Source organism: Dermochelys coriacea, chromosome 1 (assembly GCF_009764565.3).
Source record: "Dermochelys coriacea isolate rDerCor1 chromosome 1, rDerCor1.pri.v4, whole genome shotgun sequence".
Lineage (NCBI taxonomy): Eukaryota > Metazoa > Chordata > Testudines > Dermochelyidae > Dermochelys > Dermochelys coriacea.
The window spans coordinates 222688397-222710045 of record NC_050068.2 but is presented as its reverse complement, the minus strand read 5'-3'; the positions used below and the strand labels follow the sequence as shown (position 1 = coordinate 222710045).

The 21649-nt window shown below is 42.5% G+C and overlaps 1 long non-coding RNA gene across 1 annotated transcript in view; it reads left to right on the top strand.

The window, feature by feature from the left end:
- Positions 1-398: 398 nt before the first annotated feature.
- Positions 399-21649, top strand: part of LOC122460299 — an 86876-nt gene continuing 65625 nt past the window's right edge. Inside the window, exons 1-2 of the long non-coding RNA XR_006281537.1 lie at positions 399-611; positions 17076-17244. This is a non-coding gene — a long non-coding RNA (uncharacterized LOC122460299). The remainder of the gene's footprint in view (positions 612-17075; positions 17245-21649) is intronic.

The window sequence follows — 21649 nt, the reverse complement described above, 5'->3', positions numbered from 1 at the left end:
TGAACTGGAGGTCTCTCACATCCCAGGTATGTACCCTCTCCATTGAGCTAAAAGCTATTACGAGGAAGTGGCTTCCTTTCACAGTTGTGTTGTATGAGTTTGCAGATGGGCCCCAATCCGGTAGGTGAGCTCTGAGCACTTTTACCGAAACAGGCCCTCCAGGTGAAGAAACACCCATCTTCCCCTGGTCCTTGCATTGCACTGGGAGAGAGGCATCTGGACACCTAGAGTGGGGCTGCAGTGCACATGCCCAGAGACAGAAACATAGGTGCTATAGCAAAGAGGTGTGGCCATCCTCAGACAGTGAGGGATGGCCAGATTCCCCCTGGTGGGTGGAACCAGGAAAGCCATGCTTACCACACCGGAAGCAGAGGGGTGGGACAGGACCAGGAAGGATAAAAGGCAGGCCCTGTAGCTCAGTTGGGCAGTAGCTGTCGAAGGAGGTGGATGCATTCTCCCCAATGCTGATGCAGGAGCCCACAGGAGACTTCAGTTACCCTGAGGACTTGCCTAAGCTACCAGAGCTGCTAGACCCAGCCAAGCCTGAGGAGCTGTTGGGGTTGCTACTGCTGGCATACCCCGAGGAGACATCACACACTCACTGCACTGAGGTACCAAACCTGGGGAGAATAGGAAGTAGCCCAGAGAAACTAGATGACCTGTCTGGTAGAGTGCTGGCCTGATACAAGGTCAGTGTGTTGCGGGCAGATCCATGCTGACCCAATGGTGGACCCCTCTGCCACTGTTAGGGCCCTGAGCTGGGTTGTGGTGGAGTTGGGTGGCTTACATCCCCCTACCTTCTGCTATCCCACCCCTGGGGTAGCAGCCTCCCCACCATAGGCCAGGAGGCCAGTGTTGGTCTACTGTTTGAGACCTAGACTGTGTTTGGTGCTCATCCCTGCCTGAAGGCCAGGCTCCTAGACTCTTACCTTCTCTACCTTGCCTGAGGGCTGGAGCCCTAGATTGCTTGGTGCCCTGCCTAAGGGCCTGGGCTCCTGAACTGTTCACTGCTTTATCCTGCCTGTGGGTTTGAGACCTAGAGACAGACTGCCCTTCCAGGTGTGTGACAGCAAAGAGGCATGGCTGCCCTCGGAGATTGACAGTGAGGGACAGCCATGCATGCCTACAGGTGCCTAGGGAACTTCATTGTAAAAATTTAGGTGCTAAGTGAGTTTAAGCACCTACAGCATTCAGCATCAGCTGTGAGATGGGGGTGGGAGGTTGTGAATCCAAGGGGGGGGCTGATTCTGCTATTTGTGTGCCAAAAGTGGCAGTTGGGCAACAAAATATTTTTGAGGTCCTAGCCCCAAGGAAGGAAAAGAGAACATTTAAAATTCAGTTACAGAACTCCTCCACAGCTCAGCACTTTTTGTTCATTCTGAGTGCAGTTTACCTCCCATTATACCATGATCTCGCTCTAACACTTATCCAGGCATTGTCTCAACTCTCTCTTCCCCCTCCTCCCTTTTGCCTTTTAGCTGAAGGTAGTTGCCTACTTAAATGCAACTTGATTAAAAAAAAATACTTGAATGGATAACCCAGAGTGCGTCATGGGCTGAACACAGCTGTCAGCACAGTTTAGGGGGGTGAGAGCATCTTAAAGGTAACCAATATTCATAGCTGATCACAAACTTTGAACCAAATAAGCTGTCATTAATATTAACCTCTGTTTCCCAAAGCTGGTGAACATACAGTAGACAGCAGCACAAAGCTATGGGCAATGTACTGGGTTATGGTAGTCAATAGTAGAACATGGAGAACGTAGCACAGCTCGGTATATCTCATTAAGCATTCCTAGTTTGTAAAAGTTCCAGCAAAGGATGTTTGGCTTAAGGAGCAAAGCTGAAGCTGTGGAACAGTGTCACCAGGATCTCCAGGCTGGAATTACAGCCTGATACACTGAGTGGATTTTATTATTAAAAATTCATGGTAAATTATAGACCCCATATGCTCCTGATTTCACTGATTTTAAAAATAGAAAGTGAAAACTCCCAGCTGGGGGCACAGCTGCTGCTAAGCGCAAGTAAAAACCATGGCCAGAAGAATCGGTTGTAAATGCGGCAGCCTGCAACTCAAGTGGAGAGAGAGGAGAGTTCCTTCTTCCTATCTCCAGCTGGATCTTGACAAAGAGGGCTTCCCCCCACTGCCTGAAGGGTCAACTGTCTCTAAGCAGATGCAAGCATATTTAACTACAAAGTTCCCAAATATGGACAGTGCTCAGCCCCATTGTACTTCAAAGAGCCCGTCAAAATGGTGTTATGAGAATTGTTGGGATGCTGTCTTCTTTTACAATCATTCAGGCTTGAGCACTTTTAAAACACAATGCAATCAGAAGTGATGAATTTAGGCTACCACCTTGGTCACACTGCTGTTTGCCTGGGAGATAGGGTAGGTAACAAGTGATGCAACTTCTAATAACCCAATGGACTAATGAAAAGAAGAACTAAAATCTTTCCAAATGTACAAAACCCATGTCAAGTGGCCATGTGATATCTGACATTAAAGGACAAAAACTGAACACTGTAATAGCATGCTGGTTGGGTGAAGTCTTCCATTGAACTGGGCTTTGTAGGTTCTGTTGGGGACAGTTCTGACCTTGTGCCAGCAGACCCTGTCGTCATTACCTTCCTGATAAAGTAGAAATCCCTGCCCTATGTGTGAAGTTTCTTTTGTTTGTTTGTTGTTTAAAATGTCCCTGTCTGAAAGCTTTGTAACAATTGGGTTGGGTTTATCTTTACAATCCACCATAGAAATGACTACTGTTGTTGTTGTTGTTTGTTTTATAAATGGACTTTAAAATACAAATGTTCCTTTCCCTCGTCCTTGAAAAGAAACTGTGAAAAGTACTATTAATCCATTTGCTGAGGCTCAGAGCAGGGTCTGTGTAAAGGGAGATTCCAAGGAGAACAGTTTTTGCACAGCTGCTGTTTCTTGATCTTAAATGTCTACAGTGATTCTGACTCATAGGTCAGGAAAAATAAGAAATGCTATCTTGTTGAACCACACTGTCTCTTACCTGGCTTAGCATTTAGGTCGCTGGACTGGACCACCTAACTTGAAGACTTACTTTAAAGGAAATACTTTGATGGCGAGACGTGGGATTCAGGGATTTTTGAAACAAGAGCACCCTCTAATGGAAACAAAGAGGAAACAGCAGCTATGCCATAAAGAGGCAATTTGGACACAATGCTGAACATGTTCTCTCGTCTATCCACTACTGCTAGAGGTAACTTTCATGTTAAACCCAGTTAATTTCCACCTCCTACATTCACTATAGGTTATCTCACTTTTATTGTAAATGATTTATATACAGAATGTCAAATCAGGAACCAGAGCTTGTGGAAAAATAACACTTTGCATTGGGATAGTCCCATTCAGCCCAGAATCAAAAAGCACTTTACAAATAATAAGGGATAGATTTTTGTCTTTAGGCACAGTCCTGAAAAAGGGGTAGGGCAAAATGTGCATTGGCCCAGGAAGCACCGTGACCCAGAGACACCCCCTCTGAGACATAATCCCATCTGAGAAGCTAGTAACTTTACTGCTGGGCTTTATCAGCAGCAAATTATGACATGCTCTGTGCTGGGACAGTTGCTGTGTGGAAAGAGAAATTGGCATGTAGTATGCACTTCCTGCTGCACAACTGGAGTGTGGCCACAAGGAGCATTCATATTCCTTCACATGAGTGTATAGCTCAAGTCACAATCTAGCCTTAATTAAGGCTAGATATACATATGAGCATTAGGCATTATTACACACATTTTGCAGACAGGGGGAGGAAACCAGGGCACAGAGTTTCAGTGATTTGCCTAGGATGCTGCTGCAAGTCATGGTTTGTATGTAAGAACACTTTTAGTTTGTGGCAAGCTGCAGTGTAACTCTACCCCACATTAGCCTTCTGAATGCAAAATGTCCATGTGGAACCTGCTGCCAAGCACTACCCATTCTCTAGTATACTTCAATCTATTCCACTTTCAAGTGGGGTAGAGCAAACCATGCTATGGAATATTTGGTATGCAGCAGCAGGGCCCACATGGACACTTGGTACTCACCAGCCTAATGTGGGATAGACTTTCACAGCAGCTTGCCACAAATTCAGTGTTTTGTATAGACAAGCCCTGCATTACAGGCTGGGAATAGAACTCAGATCTTCTGATACCTTGTCCAGTGTTCTGACCTAGAAGACCCAGTTGTCTCTCCTGGAGAATGTAATTTGTGTAATGGTGTTCTTTAAAGAAATGAATTTCACCCACATCTACTTAAGCTTTCTTTCCTGCAGTTTTTTGTGTCCGTTATGTGTTTGTTTCTCACATTTGTGTCCCACAATTTGGCTACAGTAGGCTGACAACTGTGAAAACAAAGCTCATTATCAGGGTCCTGATGATGAATAAATAGAGTATTTACAGTACAAGAGATTTCCATTTTATCTCTGCAGTGCCAGCACATGTGCTCACCATTTAATATTTAGCCAATTTAATTTTGCCCCGAGCACTAGCAGAACCCTCCTGGTGATGCAATGGAAGGATGTGCAAGTCTAAAAGAAGCCACATCAAATAAATAGGTGTGCCATGTTCAGGCATGCCAATTGCATCTATTGAAAGAAACACTCAAACATTTCCCTAAAGACTGGTGTTTAGGTTAAATCAACCCAGAGGCATGTCTTGACTCTATGGGGTTTTTCCATGTCTTTCTATGTTGCTGGTCAATAAAATAATTAAGACTGTGTGGACTCACTGTACCAACATCAATGTATGTGTTCATAAATAAACACAACACACATACCAGGCTTTTGCTTGGTAGCAAATACAATATTGTAGTTAAGGTGGCAAAACAGTTTCTGCTATAAATTAATGTGTTCACTTGCTCATAGCTCTCTAAAGGGTTCTACTTTCTAGGCTGAAATTTTCCATCATTGGTCTCAGCCAAAATGAGAATTTTATGGGAAAGTTTGAGGGGAAAATCCATTCAGCTGTTCTCGAATTCTGCAAAGCTGGGGAAAATATGTTTTCTTTCTCTTATAAACAACTTAAAATATATTAAGATACACATCCAATAAAGAAAACAAGAATAGAAAACACAAATGTGTACACCAGGACTGTTTATGTAGCTGTCTAGGAATCTTAACTTGTACAGTTAGCTTTTATTTTATTTTAAAGACCTCATACTGCTTCTCAGATGTATACTGGTATAACTCTACTGCTTTCACTAGAGTTACTCTTAAATCAGTGCACATCAAGTGAGATCAGAATTAGGCTCCTACTGTACAAGTTTGCCATTGCTTTACTTTTTTTTTGGATTTAATGTGCATTAACTTTATGCAATTTACATGTATGTATATAGAATCAGTATGTAAAACCATTAATCTCGATGAACAATTTATGCCATTTAACACTGTGCTGTAAGAAACTGGAATTGCCATATTTTGTCAGACCATGAATCTACCAAATAGCATCCTACCTCTGGCCTTGTCCAATACCTGAAGCTCCAGAAGAGGATGGAGGAGGGAAAAAATAAACATCAATAATTTATCTAGGGTGAGGGCAAAGACAGACTTGTATTACTCATGTCTCCCTTTCTCACTAGTGATACATACTCCTTGTGCTAGTCAGCTGTACAGGGTGAATTTCACCCCAAGGTAATTGAGCAATGATGCACATGAGAGATGGGCTGACCACAGGAAGGCTCAGTTTACACCCTGAAGCATGAGGTTGGTTTGTTTAACATAACTACAAATCTCACTAACTTTTCAGGGGTGGGAAGTGGGTCCATGTGAATGCACTTCTGAACTGTATGTCTTTCCTGACTAAGGACAACTAGCTGTGAGTGAGGTGATGTGTTAAAGGGATGGTTGTCTGGAGTTTCACATCCTAAGATGGGAAAATGGCACTGCCCAACATATTGTGTGCTGGGTGTTTGCTTATGGTTATCTGTTCTTGAATGTGGTGGTGGTGGTGGTCTCCCAAATTAATGCTGGGTTCCCTGTCCCTTTTTAATAAAAGCTTTTCTTTTGTAGTATACAGATTCACGTGGGGAAGAAGTATTGCTTCTTAGAGGTGCCCTGGGGTCATGTTTAGTTTTTCTGGGTTACTGAGGCTTGAGCCAGTTCTATTTTGTATTTTTAAGAGGAACCCCTAGATATTGTACCCAGCCCATCTGTGTAAGTTTGAAAGCTTGTCTCTCTCACCAACAGAAGTTGGTCCAATAAAATATATTACTTCACCCATCTTGTCTCTCTGATCTCACTAATAGCCATATACCTACCTGCCTCTTATTAAAATGCTACCACAGTACTTGAGATTGAGCTGACATTTAATACTCAAAATGCCCTAGGCATAAGAGCATGGATTTTCCCACGCTCCATTTACAGTAGGAAGAGAGTCTCTGAGGTTAGCCACAAATCTCTGCAAGACAGTGACCAGTACATATAATTTACTACCATGAATGCAAGGAGTCAGATCTTCAGCTGATGTAAATCAGTGACACCTCATTGATTTGAATGGGGCTACGATTACTTATACTGGCTCACTGATGTAAACTATGGTGTCTGATGTGACTAATGCATTACAATGGTTCTCTGGTTTGATGCTGAACATCCTGAGGAAATGTTGATCTCAGATCTTGTGTGTGTGTGTGTGAATGAGAAGGGAAGTGGGTGTGTGTGGGGGATGGGGTCCCTAATCCTTAAGACTTGGAAAAAGCCATAACTCAGAACTGAACTTTCATTAATAAATAGAACTGCTTTTGCTCTTTGTCCTCCAGCCCTTCACCCATTTCTTAAAAAGAATAATGGGTCTCATCAAATGTGAATGTTTAATTTTTCTGTGCTTGGGTGGGGAAACTCTTTTTGTCAAATCTTGTGCTCACCTTCACAGTGGGAAGCTTGGATCAGAAGTCTAGATGTGGTCACCAGAGAAAATGAATTAGATTGGAGGGAGGTTACCAGTGGAGTTCCTCAGGGATCGGTTTTGGGACCAATCTTATTTAATCTTTTTATTATTGACCTCGGCACAAAAAGTGGGAGTGTGCTAATAAAGTTTGCGGATGATACAAAGCTGGGAGGTATTGCCAATTTAGAGAAGGACCAGGATATCATACAGGAAGATCTGGATGACCTTGTAAACTGGAGTAATAGTAATAGGATGAAATTTAATAGTGAGAAGAGTAAGGTCATACGTTTAGGGATTAATAACAAGAATTTTAGTTATAAGCTGGGAATGCATCAATTAGAATTAACGGAGGAAGAGAAGGACCTTGGAGTATTGGTTGATCACAGGATGACTATGAGCTGCCAATGTGATATGGCCGTGAAAAAAGCTAATGCAGTCTTGGGATGCATCAGGCAAAGTATTTCCAGTAGAGATAAGGAGGTTATACAAGGCACTGGTGATACCTCATCTGGAATACTGTGTGCAGTTCTGGTCTTCCGTGTTTAAGAAGGATGAATTCAAACTGGAACAGGTACAGAGAAGCGCTACTAGAATGATCCAAGGAATGGAAAACTTGTCTTATGAAAGGAGACTCAAGGAGCTTGGCTTGTTTAGAACTAACTAAGAGAAGGTTGAGGGGAGATATGATTGCTCTCTATAAATATATCAGAGGGATTAATACTGGAGAGGGAGAGGAATTACTTAAGCTCAGTACCAATGTGGACACAAGAACAAATGGGTATAAACTGGCCATCAGGAAGTTTAGACTTGAAATTAGATGAAGGGTTCTAACCATCAGAGGAGTGAAGTTCTGGAACAGCCTTCCAAGGGAAGCAGTGGGGGCAAAAGACCTATCTGGCTTCAGGATTAAACTCGATAAATTTATGGAGGAGATGGTATGATGGGATATGATATGGTATGATATGATTTTGGCAATTAATTGATCTTTAACTATTCATGGTAAATAGGCCTAATGGCCTGTGATGGGATGTTAGATGGGATGGGATCTGAGTTACTATAGAGAATTCTTTCCTGGGTATCTGGCTGGTAAATCTTGCCCACATGCTCAGAGTTCAGCTGATTGCCATATTTGGGGTCGGGAAGGAATTTTCCTCCAGGGTAGATTGGAAGAGGCCCTGGGGGTTTTTCACCTTCCTCTGCAGTATGGGGCATGGGTCACTTGCTGGAGGATTCTCTGTACCTTGAAGTCTTTAAACCATGATTTGAGGACTTCAGTAGCTCAGACATAGGTGAGAGGTTTATTTCAGGAGTGGGTGTGTGAGATTCTGAGGCCTGCATTGTGCAGAAGGTAAGGCTAGAGGATCATAATGGTCCCTTCTGACCTTAATATCTATGAGTCTATGAGGTTGCCTCATTCTAGTCCCCATTGTCCCTATCATTAAAATGGTCATGTAGCTTGTCAGGAGTGATAATCTCTCCTCCAAAGGGTTTGAGACTAGAAAAGCAAGTGAAGGCTGTAGGTTAGGACTCAGGTGCAATGAGAAACCTGGTATGGGAATGCAGGGGGGTCCCTGGCACATTGATTGTCTAGAGTGGCCACTATGTCTGTCTTAAACCTATACTCTTAATCACACAGTTTTAAGGGGGAAAAAATTAAACCTCTTGCAAATGTTACCCAAATACACACACTTTCACATCTGTAAAGCTTACACCAGAGAGCCCTCCAGTGGCAATGTTTTAAAGCTCTTTTCAGCCGGGATATGAACAGGTAGAGACATGTTCAAATCCAAATTCATGTAATACGTTTATGGAATTTTGCTATAGAGATGATTACATGATATTAAAGACTGTTACTAAAGGATAAAGCAAGTGGAAATTGCTTGTATTGGGTGGACAGATTACAAAATTTAAATTGATGACCCTTGTATGGAATCAGCAAGTATTTGATCTATGTGTTGAGTATGCTTTAATCCTTGCAAATCTGACATGATGACCAGAAGCATATGTATTGTGACTCTGTTTATCTAGAGATTGATATGTTCTCAGGATACATGGAGTTGCACTTTGATAAGTTTGCAAGCCAACCAGTTTGGCAAAGGCTGAACACTGCAAACTAAATTGACCCCTGTGCAGAGGGCTACCATATAGGTTATGCACAGTGAAGTTCACCTTAGAGGATTTACTTGTCACTTTAGCCTTGATTAGGAACCCTGCACAGAGATGAATTTCACCCATAGTTCAAACTGGGTCTTCACAATCAAATATACAAGTTGAATTTCATTTTCAGTAACCAATCTAGCATGAAGTTCCCTTCTCTTCACATATATGTTGGTAATACTTGATCACTTCTTTGTTCACAGAAAGCAAAGTTCAAAAGGGATACAATCAAATAGAATTTCACTTTTGAAGTCACAATTTTTCCACTACAGACTCAGGTCTAGTCAGATTTAACATTGATCTAATAATCTTCCAAAGTATGCAGATGTAATCTGCTGGTCAGTGTGTTATCCATCCCCTTCCATGCCTGATTCACAGAGGCTGTGAGTTTGTTGTTATAGCTCCCAGCTGCAGCACCTTGTTCTTTGGTTACATGCAGTTAAACATAATATTCTTCAATGAAACAACTGTTTACTAACTAGCATTCAGTAAAAGGAAGATTTATAAAACCAGTTCTCTGAAAGTCAGAAAAGACTGGCTATGTTAGACATAGAGAAATAATGCACATAGAGAAATAATGCATCACAAACCCGTTGGGGGGTGTGGGCCTCTTGTTTACTGGAATGAAGAGCCTTTTGGTCTGAGAGAGCTCTTCCGCTGGATTTCATTTGGCCACATATAGAACCTGATTCTGCAGTCACTTTAGTGGAGGCTTAAATTGAAGTATGTGAGTAGTCCTACTGAAGTCAATTGTGCTATTCACATGCTCAGGCCCTCCTTAGGATTTATGGAGGTCCTACACATTATTATTAAACTGGTGCTTTTATGCCAGCGCAACTGGTGCCCCAATGCTGGTGCATTTGGCTCTGTGAATACTGGTGCCCCTACACCAGCGCATCTGGCTCTTGGAATACTGGTGCCCCTAGGCCAGCACAAGTGGTGCCCTTAGGCCAGCGCATTTGGCTCTGGGAATAGGGCTTCTGCCTAGTAAGGAGACTGCAGCACGTGCACTGGGTGTGCGGGAGCCGACCTGCTCTTACCTGCTGTCCTAGTCATAGGTGTGGACTCCAGGAGTGGGTGCTCCGGGGCTGGAGCACACACAGGGAAAATTTAGTGGGTGCATCCCATCAGCGCCAAGCTATACCCCCTTCCCCCTCCACCCGCATCTCTTGTGTGCTGGTGGCCCTGCACTTACCAACTCTTTCCTCTCCCTCCCAATGCTTCTGGAGTGCCGCGAACAGCTGATTCGTGGCATTTAAGCTCTGGGAGGGAGGGAGGGAGAAGAGCTGGGATGGCACGCTCAGGGGAGGAGGCGGGAAAGAGGCAGGGCGGGGGCGGAGCAGGGATGGGAAGAGGCAGGGCAGGGGCAGGGGTTTGGGGGAAGGGATGGAGTGGGGGCAGGGTCTGGAGCGGAGGGGGGGTGTCAAGCACCCCCTGGCAAAATGAGAAGTCGGCACCTATGGTCTCGTTGGTGCTCCCACATTTTTGGATGCCCTCCACAGCTGCATATGCCTAAAGACAGTCCTGCACATGCTTAAGGTTAAGCACACGTGTATGTGTTTGAAGGATTGGGCCATAGTCTTAATCCACACCTGGTTAAACAAGAGTTTAGTTAAGCAGGGTTGCAGCATATCCAGGATTGAGTTTCTATGGTTTGTTTTTCATAAAGATAGTTTAGGTCCAGAAATTTTAATGTCAAGCATCTGTTTTCATGATAGCGGCCCCAATCCTGCAAAGAATTGTGCCCGTGCTTAAAAATCAATGGAACTACTCATGTGAGTGAAGATCTGCATTTCCATGACTGGGGCCATCGATGATCATTATTTTGCTACTGAGCACATTTTAATGGTTTTTTTTCTTTAACAATTTTTTTAGTTCATGCAACTGAACAGGCTCTTTATGGTGCCTCAATTTAGTGTTTTAATTTCCCATCCGTTTTTGTGGTAGTGGAATTTCATTATAATTCCTTTATTTCTAGGAGGGTGTGGGGTGTTTTTTTCCCCCCAACTGATGTTATCATACTCTAATTCTTACTACTTTGCTAAAGGAGAGATGGGAAAGATATGGAATGAACACAGCACCGCACTTGTACTAAAAAAAATCACATTACAAATAAAAAAAAAAAAAGTCAGTCACTTCATGACATGATCTCTGGGGAGAAAAGTCTTCGTAGAAAAGGGGTCACCAGTAAAATTATTACATTAAACTTGAAACAATGATCACTAACTTATATCCCGTTTTCCAAATCAGCACTGCTTTATGAGGGTAGAAATGGCCTGGAAATGGAATTTCCATCCTGGTGACATGTTCTGCAATGTTCCCAACTTCCCCAGGGGGCTGGGCAGCCTAGGGAGCCAGGCATACCAGCAGGAAGGCAGGCTGGCCAGCAGAGTGTGCTCTTGCATGGATCAACTGCTTTATATTCCACTTCCTTTCCCGGAAGGTGAGAGTTGCTCTTTCATGTAGGCTTCAGTGACGTAAGGACTTTCTTTTGTTTATATGGCAGCACCCACTATTTATAATAACTAGGGTAGAACAACTTTTCTAATCGAAACCTCTGTATGAAGAAGTTTGAATTATATTTCAGCCATAAAATAAAGTCGGATAAGAAAATTTTCTCTCTCTGGTTGAAATCCTGGCTCCAATAAAGTTAGTGGCAAAACTCCCATTGACTTTAATGAAGCCAGCATTTCACCCTCTGTGGGTAATAATTGTTTTTTGTGTTTGTTTGTGTTTTTTAAATCTGTTGTCAGTTTTAAGATGGGGAGAAAATAGCAGAAGTGAATACTTTTCAGGAGTGCTTTTGTTTTTTTTTAAACTCAAGCCCCTTTCAATCTCATTTTCTCATGTGATCAGTTTTTAAAGGGTGAATTTCACCCTAGAGCGCGCACAGCCTGATGTTCCATGTTCAGAGGTCTCTGTGGAACTTAACTGATGCACTGGCATCCTGAGGACCTGCTGCACTGGAGTGTGTTTCACCCACGGTGAACTAATATGGCAAGTCTTGGAATGCAGAGTCTGGCAAACATCTGGTACATTAACTGTCACCTACTATATCAGCACAGTACATTTTTTCCCCAAAACTAAATTTCACATAGTCTCTTAATCCGAATTCACACATACTAATAATATAATTGCATATCTTATGTGACACTGTAGCCTAATTATAGAGTATAACGTTCCTCCTCCAATTGCATAGCCAAGATTTTTAATTACAAAATTGAGATGTGTGACTCTGTAGTGCAAGAACAATTTTATATCACAAAATAGAGAGAGAGAGACACACATACAAATGCAGTAAATTAATGGGGAATAATGTTCCAAATGGTTTGGGAGCAAATTGGTGCAGTGTCGGGGCCCAATCCTATACTCCTCATCTAAGGAAAATTCCTGCAGAAAATGACTTTTACCCTAGGAAATGCTTTAAGAGATCTCCTAAATGGTGTCATTGTTTTGTCTTGTGTTTTTCATATAATTTTAAATCAATTTTGCTAATCAAATGATCAGATATCAGGGCCAAATCTCAAGTTGCTGCAAATCAACAAAGTTCTATTAAGTCCAGTGGAGCTGCTCTAATTTATACCAGAGGGGGATCTTTCCTACTGTGTTTATAATTCAACAAATGTTGTCTCCCCCTTAACACACCTCTCATGGTGAGCTCTGCAGTGACGTCATAACATTGAATTTGTGACATCGTTATCTCTCTCTAACAGGGTGGTTTGACCCATTGGCTGGAGAGCCTGCAGTTAAGTCAACTCTGATTACAGGATGAGTCCCACCTGAGAGGAATCAGATGCTTCCAGTACAAAAGGAGCAAGAAGGGGGCAATTCAAGAAACTACACCAAGTCTATAAGCACTGTGGGAATAAGAGGGTGTCTGCAGGACCCAGAGTGGGTAGGTGGGATGCGTAGGAAGCTGCAGCTGTGCCTGTAGATACTGTAGGGAGTATTACAAAGGCTTCTGCAGTTTCCTGAGTCAATAGGATGGAGACAACAGCTGAAGGAGGCCAAGGAGAAGGGCATATGCTAGGCATGAGGGGTGGGGAAGTGGAAACGCAATCCCTCAGCGGGGAGGCAATGTGCCCAACTGAAACTGTTCTGGGGGAGTGTATGAGTTTGTGTTCTACTTGAAAGACTTTGTTATTTTGAACTAGAGAGATGCTGTATGGGCTGGGGCCTAGGTGCTAGTTTGTATCTGAAGACTTAATGAATTTGACTCTCTGGAGGGGATTGTTTGACCTACCTTTGAACTGAATGAGTTTTTAAGGGGCCCTGAAAGCAGGGTTGGGTGGGAGGAAACAGGCAGGTTGCTTGTAGTATAGCTGCATGGGAAGCAGCTGGCCTGGTTATGCATTCCCATGGCAAGACTGTGATTTCACAAACAGGTTGATCATGGGCTTGTTGACTAAAGGATTAAACAGAATGGTGAGAATCAGAGTTTATTCTCCCAGCATCCAGATTTCCTTAAGTATTTTTAATAATATTTATTTAGCAATGTACTGGCAAAGAAAAATGTTTAAGCCTAAATGCTTTCATTTCTTCTTGTTTGTCCCAATATGAAAGTCCCTCTCTAATTACTTGCTACAGTAGCTGTCTGCCAGAAATGGAAGGGAGAGAGGAGAGAGTTATTTTAAGGAAAAGTTTTCAGGACTCTCTTCCTTGTTGACATCCTTGAGAGAGGGTGGATGGGTTGTTTGTTTGTGAGCTGTGAACAGCTTTCTGCCTTCTTCTGTGTGAGTTGAATATTGTGTATATGTCTATTTGCATTTAGCAAACACCAGAGTATAGGCAGAGATTGCACAACCCCAGCTGTAGTTTGTCTGTAAACCTGGAAAGGGTTATTTTTTCATCCCACATAGCACTTCATTTCTAGTGATTCCAGAAAGCTGAATAGTCTTCTCCTAAAGTGTATATTAAATTGATCTTGGGGGCAGCAGACGCAGCAAAGCCTCTGTGCTCGAGTGAGTTGGGGCTGTATGAATGATCATTTTAGGAACTGCCTGTTTGCTTTGGAGTAGTTTTGGCAGGCTACATGTTGCATGGCTTTTTTTTTTTTTGGGTACAACCTGTACTTTTCAGAAGTATTAAGGTTTTTGTGGGTGTCTGGTCCTAGCATTACAAAATTCCAGCCAGAATGTAAACAAAAATCAGTTCTTCAGTCGAATTCAATAAATATAGGCCAATATAAATCTGTGAAATCCATGCTGTGCCAAGCAATGTTAAACCTTGTGAACTGTTGAAATTCCTCACCTCAACTCTTTTTGAAAAGTACCAGAAACCGTATTCTCTAATATACATATATCCATAGTATGCACTAAGGTTATACACTGAAGCCAATAATCATATTTGTTGCATATTTTAGGGAACTCTTTTAAAATCTGATTTATAAATAATAAAAAAAGACCCAGTTGCTAAAATCCAAATCTATAGAAAATGTTATCTTTGGAAAATAAATGGTTTTAGCTGAATATAAATATACTTAATGTGTAGCAATTTAGTAGTCTGGGCCTGTTCCATAGACTCAAAGGTTAGACTTAGTGCCAAATTCCTTGTAAGATATAGTAGATTCTAGTCCATCTGACTCTATAAACATTAGGTTCTGAGTTCCTAGAATGACAGAGGTTAGAATAATAGTGAATGCTATCCAAAGAAATATACAGCCCATTTAAATATTAGGATCCGTCATCTTTTATTTGTACTGCACTGATACTTGGCTGGTCACTGAGGGGCAGCTAGTGTCTAGGATCTTTAATGTGACAATAGAAGAATGGTGAAAAATGTGGCTCAGAGGATCCATGAGTGACAACTTTCTAGGCAATGGACAAATGTTGACTACAGTGGGACAAGCAAAAGGGAATAAAATATCCTAGCAACACTGATGGTAGTTCTTTCATCCAGTTCAAGTGACCTCTTTCCAAGAGCCTTGCTTACCCTGGGGAATCACACCATTGCAACATCTATGTACTGATGGGTGGTGTGACTGAGCTGTTGCAGTTGTGCAGTGCATCCCCCACTTTATATTCTTTTTGGGGTGCTGTGATGGGTTCTATCTCCTGCTGGGGGCCTCAGCACCCTGACACCCCCCTGCTTAAGGAAAACTCATTCAGGGCAGGCTATAAATGAGACATGGTTCTCAAGAGGCCTAGAAGTGCCAGGAGGAGCCACTGACCAATAGGGAGCCAGCAGGCTAGTTAAGAAGACTTGCCTGCTTCCTTCGAAGGACAATGCTGAATGGGTGTGGCAAAGGAGAAGAGTTCCCCAGAACTGGCCTAAGACTCCAGAGCCAGGTTGGGTGCTTTGCTTAAACACTGTGACTGAGCAGTCACCTTTTGTGACTTGTTTATTAGTTTAATGGTGCAGGCAACTAAATCTTGAGTTATAATTAAATATTTAAGACCGATGTTAAGGTCACTGTATGGGCCTTTCTTCCCTAGCCTGGCTGCCACAGGTGCACACAGTACCTTACCTCCACTCATAGCACTTTCTGCAAGTGCTGCAGGGCCTCCAGAGAGTTGCGCTTTTTCCATGGTTCCTGACACGTCTCCCTGGAGCAAGTGCATACTGTCTATAGTGTACAACTGTGCACATTCTCTCTTTGTCCCAATGGATGCTTTGAATGGCTGTGTCCTGCATAAGGAACCACCCATTCATCAAATCGGGCACAAGTAGGGTTGCCAACCCTCCAAGATTGTCCTGGAGTCTCCAAGAATTAAAAGTCAATCTTTAATGAAAGATTAATGCCCCAAGGGTCGGTCCTGGGGCTGGTTTTGTTCAATATCTTCATTCATGATCTGGAGGATGGCGTGGATTGCACCCTCAGCAAGTTTGTAGATGACACTAAACTGGGAGGAGTGGTAGATATGCTGGAGGGTAGAGATAGGATACAGAGGGACCTAGACAAATTAGAGAATTGGGCCAAAAGAAATATGATGAGGTTCAACAAGAACAAGTGCAGATTCCTGCACTTAGGACGGAAGACTCCCATACACTGCTACAGACTAGGGACCGAATGGCTAGGCAGCAGTTCTGCAGAAAAGGACCTAGGTCTTACAGTGGACGAGAAGATGGATATCGGTCAGCAGTGTGCCCTTGTTGCCAAAAAGGCTAATGGCATTTTGGACTGTATAAGTAGGGGCATTGCCAGCAGATCGAGGGACTTGATCATTCCCCTCTATTCTACCTTGGTGAGGCCTCATCTGGAGTACTGTGTCCGGTTTTGGGCCCCACACTACAAGAAGGATGTAGAAAAATTGGAAAGAGTCCAGCGGAGGCAACAAAAATGATTAGGGGGCTGGAGCACATGACTTATGAGGAGAGTCTGAGGGAACTGGGATTGTTTAGTCTGCAGAAGAGAAGAATGAGGGGGGATTTGATAGCTGCTTTCAGCTACTTGAAAGGGGATTCCAAAGGGGATGGATCTAGACTGTTCTCAGTGGTAGTAGATGACCGAACAAGGAGTAATGGTCTCAATTTGCAGTGGGGGAGTTCTAGATTGGATGTTAGGAAACACTGTTTCACTAGGAGGGTGGTGAAGCACTAGAATGCATTACCTAGGGAGGTGGTGGAATCTCCTTCCTTAGAGGTTTTCAAGGTCAGGCTTGACAAAGCCCTGGTGGGGATGATTTTAGTTGGGGATTGGTCCTGTTTTGAGCAGGGGGTGGAAGTAGATGACCTCCTGAGGTCCCTTCCAACCCTGATATTCTATGTCCAACCAAAATTGGTAACCTTAGGCAGGGGATAGGCCCTGTAGCAGCTTCACACTTTTGTAGCTGCTATGAACCAGTCTCCCGCCAATCCTGAACTGCAGCTGGATTACCTCTCAGTCCAGTTACCTGGGGTCCCTTCTGATGAGTGCTACCATCTTTTGGAAAGTGGTGGTGGAGGAGATTAGGAGCTTGATGTTTATTCTTTTCATTTCCTCGGCCATTTTTACTGTTTTAATTTTGTGGCATTGAGATTTTCTTCTTTCTTTTGGCCTTGTGTTTCGCCTTTTAGCTGAACTAACATTTTCCTTCTAGCATTTCCACCGAGGATCCCGGCTGGGAATGGCTCAAGCCCAAGCGAGAATTCTTCCAGTGCCCCTAATGCCAAATCAGCCTATCCATCCCTCCTCCCTCATCCAGCTCAGGAGGGATCCCAGTGAAAGTACTGCTCCTCGTGACTGAGGAGATGAGCGGGTATTGGAGAACTGTGACGGGAGGTAAGTAGATTTACTTAGGGGCATGCAGCTGCAGGGGTGGACTTGCTGTGTAATCTTCAACTACCTTTTTCTGTTGGGGTTTTGGGGTACGGAGCAGGGACAAGAACAGCCAGGTACTACCTTGGATGGTTGTGGTCCTGAGTGGGGTGGGGTGGGGCCAAGCCAAGAGCCGTCAAGTACTACTTCAGTTGCTCTCAGGCCTGCATGCAGCCAGTGGATGGTTTGATGAGTGACTAAGCCGGTGCTCTGTGCTGTCAAGGCTGCTGCTAAAGGTTGTGCTGCAGCAAGGTGGGGTTGAGCAGGAAAGAGCCCTTTACAGATAGCTCAGTGCTATATAACATTGTCCTTAGTTTTGATCAAAGAAGGTGAGTTATAATTGGCTGATGAGCCATATGCTGCTGAAAGTGAGGTGGTCATCTCCAGTAGTCAGTGTGGGAAGGAAGGAGTCCAGTTAGTGTAGAAGAGAGAATAGGTATGAAAAATTTAACAAATGTTGAGGACTGTTTAGGAAAGTCACTTGCACCTTTTCTCTGCATTTTCTCTGATCATTTTACAAGTGAAGGGATACATTGTACAATCCCCTGCAAATGCCACTCTGTGGCATGTATTGTAGGTTATCAGAGCATGTTCTTGTGTGGCGAAGGTATTCCAGTAAAATGCATCCAAGGGTGGAATTCAGCCCTGCACAGGGGCCCAACATAAGGATTTGTGTACTTTTTAATCCCTATTTTGGATTCTTAAGTGAGGCTTTAGTGGTGTGTAGGCCTTGCTGATCCTCTACACGGGGTGAATTTAACACCATCACATACCCTCTTGTGGCTTATTGATCTACTGGCTCACCTTACCTTCAGGGCAAGACACTGTTTGTGGCTTCTCGTGGAAGAAGTAGCCTTGTACAAACTAGTCCATCCCTGGCTGTTACTGTGTCATCCATTGATCAGGCAGTTGCTTTGTTTGCTATCAGTTACTTTGCAAGAGCAATGAGACAATTAACAGACGCTGCCACGTAGTTGTTTGTGTATCACAGAAAATGATTCCAAGGACTTTGGTTATGAATAATAACGAAAAGGAACTTGAGAGAGGACAGAATGAGGCTGAAGTGAGCCAAAGAGTATTTTAAGGGCTAATGAGACTATTGATCAATGTCTTCCCAAGCCATGTCCTCAATGCTGTCTGCTTGAAGTACAAAGTAGGAGTTTTTAGTATTCCTTTACTGCATCTTCCTCTGAATATGGTGTACTAAATCAAAGACCAGAAATAATGTCATTGTTTTAAAAGCTATGGGTCAGATTCTTAGCGGGTGTAAATCATTGTAACTCCATTGACTTCATCGGTGCAACACCCATATAAAACAGTGGAATGTCTGGCCCATCAAAGTCTGTACTAAGATAGTGAGCAAAAGTAAGAAAGTGATTCTTGTGAGGTCTTACGAAACTCAATGACAGCAGTGACCATTTTCATTGGACGTGATTCATTACTGGCTATTACAAATGCTGTTCATATTCTCCCATTATTCTCATTTCCCTTGACTTTGCTGTGGCTCTTTGTATCACACTAAATTATAGAAGTCAGATTCAGAACTCTTTGTTATAAGGCTAAGTGAAGATTCCTGTGGCTTGTGTATCCTGCTATTGGTCAATGGTGCCTGTTCAGTAGGGGTGAAATTCACACATACGCAAAGGGCCAGTACAAGGCATATAAATCACTTTAGTCCCACTTAAGCCTTGTAATGAGGAGTTAAGTGAGTCTTAAGTGTTGCATAAACTGTGCTGATCTTCTACACTAGGGGGAGTGTCACCATAAGAATGGCCATGCTGGGTCAGACCAATAGTCCGTCACAGTCTAATCCAGTATCCTGTCTTCCAACAGTGGCCAATGCCAGGTGCTTCTGAGGGAATGAACAGAACGGGCAATTATGTGATCCATCCCCTGTCATCCACTCCCAGCTTCTGGCAATCAGAGGCTAGGGACACTCAGAGCATGGGGTTGCATCCCCGACTATCTTGACTAATATCCAAGGTGTGGGCATACTATGGATTTATATAGTGGCATTGTGATATTTCCTGTCTTATTGTCTATCCGTTTCCACCAACCATGCTTAGCTACCATTTGTATTTTAATATAATCTGCATAAACCCCCTCTACATTGTAGCTGAACAGACCTTTGTTCCATCTGTGTCTCAGCTTTTCCCTTTGTAAAATGGGGAAAGGCACTTTATTATAAAGCACTTTGTACTTCTAAAGTTCCATCAGTCTAAGAATCTCAATTGTTTCTTCTTAGCATTATTTGTTACTGTTAGAGAGGAAGGATGGTCCAGTAGTTAGCATGCTGGTCATGTGGGGACTTGAGAGACCTGAATTCCAGTCCCTGTTCTGCCACAGACTTTCTTTGTGACCTTTTGTAAAACAATTCCTCAGTTTTCTATCTGTACAATGGGGATAATAGTGCGTCTCTTCCTCACAGAATAATTACATTAAAAGATTGTGAGGTGCTTAGATACTATGGTAATGGAAGCAATACAACCACCTTTGGTGGATTTTTAACTTAATATTGAAACTTTCTAGTCTGTAGACTGCCAGCAATGTCCCTATTGCCAAAAGCAAAAATAAATATGGTTGGTGCACTGGAGGATTTGGGACCTACTTCACCATTTTGTTACTCAGCGGAGTTACCCTGCAGTGAAACTAGAGTAACACTATCATGAGTCAGGTCCAGTATTTTTACTCTTATTTATCTCAGAGAGGTGTTTGTGTTTTAACTGCAGAAAATCGTGAAGCAAAATATGGTGAATAGTAAACACTGATTTTTTTTTAATCACACTTCCTGTATTGTCCCTATGTTTTTATCAGTTTGGTAACATACACAGCATTAAATATAGCATATGCCCAAGTATATCTAAGTATATATTTCATGTGAATGTATTATATGTGTGGATTATGACTGATCAAACCGAGAAAAATACAAGGAATATGTAGTATAGTGGCTGCCATTGAAAACTCAAAGTTTACCCCTTCCTAATGATTGTGGTGTCTCCTGATCTCATTATAAGTAGTTATTTGGATTGCAATTTTTTTTTGGGTAAGGATCCTTCATACATGTTTGTACATCTCTTATCAAAATGGGGGCCCCATGTATAATTGTGGCCTTTGGATGCTGCCATAACATAAATATTGAAGAGTAGTAGCACTGTGGTTTACTGTATGTCCCTATGGATGTGTGGAGTGATGAGGAGGATGGTAGTGCTGGATGCTGAAAGTCATTCTGCATAATGTCTTCTGGGTAGAAAAGAAAGAACACTAGAAATGATGACTGAACTGAAGAGCAGAGAGAAGAGGGTCATTTATAGACATGCGTCATACAACTTTTCATTTTATATTTAACACCTAGATATCTCAATGATGGGTGTACTAGATATTCATTGATGCGGTAAGTAGAGAAGTAGGTTCAGTTATGTCCAGTGAAGTGAGTGAGCCAGACCGTGTTTTTTGCCTACTTTCCTGTTGCTATATTTGAGCTTCATTATTTAGCATCCTAGAGATTTATAGAATTTACAAGACAATACATCAGTTACAAAGAATACCTGAAAGCCTGCTGCCATGTTTACAAGCAATTAGGGCACACAATACCTTGGATTCTTAGCTGGCTTCAAGCAATAGAGATGAAAGGATCTCATAATGTGCGTCACATCACATAAATTTTTCTTCAGAACCTTGAAAACTAGCAACATCTGTAATGAAGTATGCATAGCAGATATGTTGGACTGAGTGCTGTATGCTTTGTCTTTCTCTGACTAAATTTAAAGTGTGTATGCAAAAACTGTACATCGGGTAACTTTTATGTGCACAGGGTACAATTAATCAAAGTGTGGAAAAGTGTTCTCAGGGATCTACACTTTGCAGTGTTTGGATTATTGCAAGAATAAGTAATGTAATCTATTTGTTCAGCAAATTAAACAACATCACCAGCAATGATGTCTCAAAGTTGGCAATAACATTGAGCATCGCATCTTTTCAGTCATCTCTTTCCTATACAGGGAGCACTACTACCTCCATGTATGTTCTGTGTTTTTGTTCATGATATAGCTGGTACGCTGTATTTCTGTATTAAGATGTGGAAATAAATTTCATAAACCTATGTAGACAAATACTGTAAAGCATTTCCAGTAATGGAAGAGCTATTGAGAAGAATTGGCTGAGAAATGTTTACTCTGGGGCAAATCTCTCAAAGTCAAAAGTGAATCAATAAGAATTACATCCTAAAAAAAAAAAAAGTCAAATGGCTCACTTAGAGTGGATAGCAATGTTCATTGATGTGGGTGCACTACTGCCCTCTGCTGCTTGGAATATGTCTTTCTCAGGGTTGCAAAACACAAATGCACACACACCAAAAACCAAGCCAGTGTTT